Below are 6738 nucleotides of genomic sequence, written 5' to 3'. Positions count from 1 at the left end.
GAGGTGTGTGAAAATGCTCATGGCCCTGTGAAAATGCTCACCCCTATAATGAATCATGCTCTTGCTGTGAGAGAGAAGACAAAGCACACTACTCAATAAAATGAATTCTTGCGATGTTTAGAAAGATCCTCCAGAGTGAGGCGCTTATCTCCACTCTTGTCTGTAAGTATTAAATAAATAAGTAAATAAATAAATGAGTTGTGTCCAAGGTGTTACCCAAGGTCTGTTGATTTTGAATATAATAAATAAGTTTCCCACATGTACATAATTTGCACAGAATGCCATCAGTACAATTTTGTCAGGTACAAGGAGACTCCCAATAATGCTCATTGTTCCCTGGGCTTAACCTCAGACTGGGATGCAGGTAAAGGCTAGACTGGATTCCATCATTTCCATTTCTGCTGCCCCTGCAGCACCTCTCCGAGGGGTTTACAATTCTCTAGAATGGTCTGAGTGCCCAACTGTGTGCCCGTGGTCACTGCAGAGGGTTGTGTAAGGGGAACGGGGATGGGACATCTTAAAACAAAACAGCTGCATTAAAAACGGTCAAGGCTTGGGCGCAATATGATAGCTGCTATTAAAACTTCACTTTGAGCTTCCCTTGGCTTTGATGATTTCTTTCTTCCTCTCAAAAGTTTATCATTCTTTTCTTGACCTCAAGACAACCTCATAAAAGCCCAATTTTTGTTTTGATTCATATTAAAGTTTTTCTCATATTGTTGTTAGTTCAGCCATTTTCACTGTTTTTTTTTTAACATTTTATTATTGTTGTTGTTATTGTTGCTATTGTTTTTTCTTAGTCTACTTGGTTTGGGAGAACTGCAAAGCAAGGCAGGCCAGTCATGCTAAATTCTCCTAAATAGACATGGGCCCGAGAATTTTTGTTCCCTAGTGTTCACCTGTTTCCCAGACTCTGCCCACCCCCCACGGCAAGTCCTTCTGGTAAACAGCTGGACCACGTGTGCTACAAGTTTGTTCAGCATGTCTGGTACCAATGGTCTGTCCCGACATTTCTCATTCAGCTGTAAGAGAGCTAATTGAGTTAAAAGGCTTCATTTTAACATCCGATGACATCCTTGAATAAAGTTTACTATTCACTATTTTGAGAGGATAAGAGCTTTAATGCATTGTTAGAATTTAAAAAAGTTTTCAATCTTTTTTGACATAAGAAGTTAGTTCACTTTTAGTTGCTTGAAAACAGTGATACAGTGGGAAAAATGATAAAGAATTAGTTTTAAGGCCTGCTAACCCTTCTGTAATCATTGAAATAAACTATAAATAATATTTCTTACATTAATATACCTTAACACCACCATTGTACTTAACATAACCTTTTCTTAAGGTGATAATTAATAAGTCATCACTAAGAGACCTCTTAATGATGCTAAAGTGAAGCCTAGACTTAAGTCAGCCAACTCATTGGGACTTTTTCCAGCTCCCAAGGACCACCTGGCATTCATCTCAATTCTCTGATTCTGTGTTTCAAATCAGCCACTCAGAGATACTATTTGCTGTCAGCAAGTCCCCTGATTTATCTAATCCTTCCCCAAAATATGTCCTAAAATTCTCACAATTTAACCCCTGTTTGTCATGATGGCAGCTCGTCCACAATGACTAAATCACTCTCCTGCGTGGCCAGGTGTTTGCGGAGGGCCCCGTGGCAGCGCTGGCGGCCTGGAAAGGTGAGGCCAGCCCTCTGCAAAATTGCTGTTACTTTACCTTCTCGAAAAATCAGCAGTAGATTTGTTTAATTACACTGCTATCCAAGCATGCTGCAGAAAGTGGTCCTGTGTGGACATTCAATACAACTTTATATTTCTCATTTTAAAAATGACAGTAATTCTGCCAACAATATACATCCTTAATGTTTGTTTTTAGCTTTCACAATGCAATATGGGGATATATGGGTTCAAATGGAGTAAGAAAAAAAAGAAGAAAAGTGAGGAAAAAACTCTTCTCTGACTTTAAAAACAGATTGTGATATCGGATTCAATGTAATCTAGTTTTATCTTCTGATATGTAAAGCAGTTAGCTGATGAATTGAAAAATACTTGTGGTTTGCAAACTGACAAAGTCCTGCGACAGAGACATGAGAATTTTTTATGAATTCCCAGAAATCATAGTAAATAGACATTACAATTCATAAGAAATCAGAAGGAATAAATGCAGAAGAGTTTGAGCAGTGTGCTGAAAACCATTCCCAAAGTTTACAACTTCTATTCTCAATCCCCTCCTACCTCTGTTTTCTAGTCAGTTCTGGAAGCAACCGCACATCTGTGACTTCCTTCTTCAGCTTTTTATTTTGAGATATTTGCAGATTCTCATGCAGTTGTAAGAAATAACAAAGATTCTTTGTACCCTCTACCCAGTTTCTCCCAACAGTAGCACCTTGCAAAATTACAGTATAATATCACAGCCACAATATCGACATTAATACAAGTTACAATACAGAACATTCTGTATTGTACAGAACACAAGGATTCCTCCTGTTGCCCTTTTATAGCCACACCCACTTCCCTTCCACCCCCACCACCCATTAACCTCTAATAACCACTGAAACTTCATTTCTATATCTTTGTTATTTCAAGAACTGTATATAAATATACCCCTTTGGAGTTGGACTTTCCACCCACCCTAATTCTCTGGAGATTTATTCAAGTTGTTGTGCTGATCAATAATTTATTTTTTTTTATTGCTGAGTAGTATTCTGTAGTATGAATGTACTCTGATTAACAGTACATGCTTCACTGTTCGCAGTGGCTAACAGTTTGTTTATCCATCGAAAAACATCTGAGTTGTTTCCAGTTAGGGGTCATTATGAATAAAGCTGCTATAAGAATTCACACACCTTTCTATGTGAATTTAAGTCTTCATTTATGTAAATAAATGATTGGAAGTACAACTGCTGAGTCATAAGATAGTTACAATTTATTTCTTTAAGAAACTGTCAAACTGTCTTCCAGACTCACTGTAGCATTTTACAATCCCACCAGCAAAAATGAGGAAGCCAGTTTCTCCACATCTTCCGCTGCATTTGGTGCTGTCGAGGTTGATTTTTAGCCAAAGCCGGAGATTCAATTTGGGACAAAAACTAGCAGCAAGGCTTTCAAATTTAATGTGTTTATTTTAAAATGTGTAATTTTTTACATTACATGTGTAATCTGTCTCCCCTCAGTTCAGACAAAAATAAATACAGTTTAATAAGTAAGTTAAGATGAGGAAACAGTATGATATGACCTCCAGAAAACAAGTTCAAACCCAACTCTGCTGCCTGCTAACTGTGTGAACTTGGACAATTATTTCACTCCCACAGTCAATGCCAGGGTGGTGCATCTCTTCCACCTTGAGGATGAAGAGAATCAAACCTGCTTTACCTGCCTTACAGAAATAATGAGTTCAAATGAAATATAGGAAGGTGATTTGTCAGCAGTGAGGAGCTATTCAACTACATGGCAAAGAGAGTGAGTCGTAGCAAAGAGAATCCAGTGCACTTAAGGGTCTCCTTCATTCTGCAGAACATTCTATAGAATGTCACAACAGAGAAATGGCAGGAATCACAGCTTCTGAGTGTGGGAGTCAAAATGTGGGGTGCAAGAGAACCCATCAGACCTTCTCTTTATATTTGCTTTTATATAAATAATCGGAATCACCAACACCCTCACGTGGTCCCAGTCAACAGTTGCCTGGGGTCACAGGGTGTCCTCAGGAAGCAGGGAGATCTCAGCTGAAAAGCTGTTAACGGTGGCCACCTAACTGGGAGGTGTTACGGTTTGTCTGGCTCAGTTAGGTGGGAGTAGACTATATAATATCTGTGAGGGTTTTTAATTTTGTAAAAGATTACATTTATTTTTAGAGAGGAGGAAGGGAGGGAGAAAGAGTACGAGAGAAACATCAGTGTGTGGTTGCCTCTCACGCACCCCCTACTGGGGACCTGGCCTGCAACCCAGGCAAGTGCTCTGACTGGGAATCCAACTGCAGGCCTTTGGTTCGCAGGCCAGCACTCAGTCCACTGAGCCACGCCTGTCAGGGCTGTAATCTGGTTTTAACTAAACTAACCTTCCACCAAATGGACAAGGGGCTTAAGATTCCTGCAAAATACTTTAGATTGGAGATGATTCCAAGAATGTAGGAATAAACCATCAACAAGAAAATGGGAGAATTAAACTGCTTCCCCCTCCTAGCTAAGAGCTTTAGTCAGCCACAAAACAAGGCAGAAACATCCACAACATGAATGGAACAGTTAATCAGCTGAAGCATTTTTCAATGTCCAAGACTATTTGAAATGTGAATTTGCATCCATTGTTGGTGCTGCTGAAATCTCTCCCTAACATATTAAAACCTCTGGTTTAATTCTTCACTTACCCTTTTTCAGTTTATTCTTTGCTTAGGTTTATAATAAAAATAATACATCAGTAAAATAGTGCAGATACATAATTTATAAAGAAATGCATTTAAAATGTTTTACTCTTGGAGTATACAATTAAAACAATGAGACCCTATTCATTGACTCTCAGTTCAGAGTCTGAACCAAGGGGAGATAGAGCTATAAAACTGAACAGAAACAAAGCTTCTAAGTGGTGCAGGGAATGGATTAAAAGAAAGCACATATATTAGAATACGTAAGGATCAAATGGAGAGACGTGGTGGAAAGCAATTGGCATTTATTGAGCACTTATTGTATCCTGTCCTCTTTATACACATTATTCCTTTAATCCAGTTTTTACTTGGAAGGGTAGATTTTACATATAAGTAAATTAAGGTTCAGAGATGTTGAGTGATTTGTTTAAAGTGCACAGCTTTGCAGCCATGGCGTCTGAATTTAAAAAGATCTGACACTTAAAGCATGTCTTTCCTGTCCTTACAGGGTCATGATAGTTGAAGTCGCTGGGTTGTGGAGAACTCAGGCATGAGAATCTCCAGAACCTCTGAGTGCTGACTGTGGCCATACAAGCCACCCTCTTGGTAGGTATAAATCACATCTGACATTTGGTACTAAGAAAAAATGGGGGGAACCACTGACCTGGGACATTCCATTTCTTTAAAGTGTCATTTCCCTCAGTTTAGACCTTTGTGTTAGGCACCAAGAGACCACACCACACGTGGAAAACATGACATGAAGCTAGGCATCCGCAGCCAGTCTGACGGGTTGCTATCACTAGGACCATTTCCACATACCTTTCTAGAGCCTCTGAAGACAACCAGGAGCCATGGCCTTCACCCAGCCAACCTTGAGGCTGGGCGCCAGTGCAGACTCCGCACACAGATCTCCGTGTCCGTGGGCTGTCAACACCCTGCACTTACTCTGTGGCTCTCAGGAAGGTAGCCTGCATGCCGCTCTTAACCTTCGAAGAGCTATGCCAGAGAGAAGAGCTATGTTTATTGAGCACTTACTCTATGCCAGGCCCTCTACTTAATCGCCTCATGTGAATCATCTCACCCAGTGTTCGTCATGAGGCTGCAACAGAGTCTAAAATTATTTTCCACCTTTCACAGATGTGTCAAGTAAAGCAGAGAACGGTTAGATAATCTTTCGAAGGCCACATGCTGGTTAGTGTTGTAGTCAAAACCCGAACCTGCCTCTTCCCCCTGTGACGTTGCTTCTAATCACTGAGTTATGTTGCCATACAGGCAGAATAACAGTTTCATTTCTATGCATCACTAAAATGTCTTTATGACATGCTCAAAATTAATTTTAAAAATTCGTTGCATTCCAAATCTGATTTTGCTTCATCTTGGGATCAAAAATTTTGCCAGGATACATCATTAACCTCGTAATAAGCATCAAAATAAATTATGAAATTATATTTAGAGGCATTATTTTTACAAACTTGGAAAAATCATCTTAATTCTTTTTTTAAAATATTTTATTTATTTATTTTTAGATAGGAAGGGGAAGAGAAAGGGAGGGAGAGAAACACCAATGTGTGGTTGCCTCTCATGTACCTCCAACCAAGGACCTGGCCCACAACCCAGGCATGTGCCCTGACTTGGAATCAAACCAGCAAACCTTTGGTTTGCAGGCTGGTGCTCAGTCCATTGAGCCACACCAGCCTGGACAAATCATCTTAATTCTTCAAACTACTTGAAGTCCTTACAGACATGAAGCAGAGCATAATTAATCATACAATAAAATGTATATGGCTTCCTATTTACTCAGACAGATCTGAGGTTATAAATTAAAACTCCTAGGATGCTAGGAAGTGAGAAAAACTCAGCTCACAATCCAATTATTGCCACATATTAAGACAGTTAACAGTGAGAACATTAAACACAAGGACAATGGACTGAACTCTTCAATCATCTAATACCAAAGTATCTACGGACAGAAAAGCCCAGTGAGTTGCAGCCACTCTTAACTCTGTGACTTTTTAGTAAAATACAGCTAGTGGAAGTAATGGGGGAGGGGTGGAGAAATGGCATTTCCGAGACAGAAATGCTTCTAGGGCAAGTTCTCCTACGTACTTGCTTGTGTAAGTTGAGGAGCCTTGAGTTTCTCTTCTCAGATGTCCTCATTACAAATACCTAGGTCGTGGTTTTAAAAGCACTATAATTTACAAGCAAGTGCAGCTCACAACACACAGATTCAAACACCACTTAACATGACTGTTTAACATGACTACTGTCTCTTTGATGAACCAACAGACTGATATTTCTAAACGTTTCATTAAATATCACTGTATCACTGAAAAAATATTTAGCAAACAATTGCAGCTTCAACAGCCCCAAATATAATATATA

Source organism: Artibeus jamaicensis, unplaced genomic scaffold (assembly GCF_021234435.1).
Source record: "Artibeus jamaicensis isolate MK-2021 breed Jamaican fruit bat unplaced genomic scaffold, CSHL_Jam_final scaffold_537, whole genome shotgun sequence".
Classification (NCBI taxonomy): domain Eukaryota; kingdom Metazoa; phylum Chordata; class Mammalia; order Chiroptera; family Phyllostomidae; genus Artibeus; species Artibeus jamaicensis.
This window is presented reverse-complemented; position numbering follows the sequence as displayed.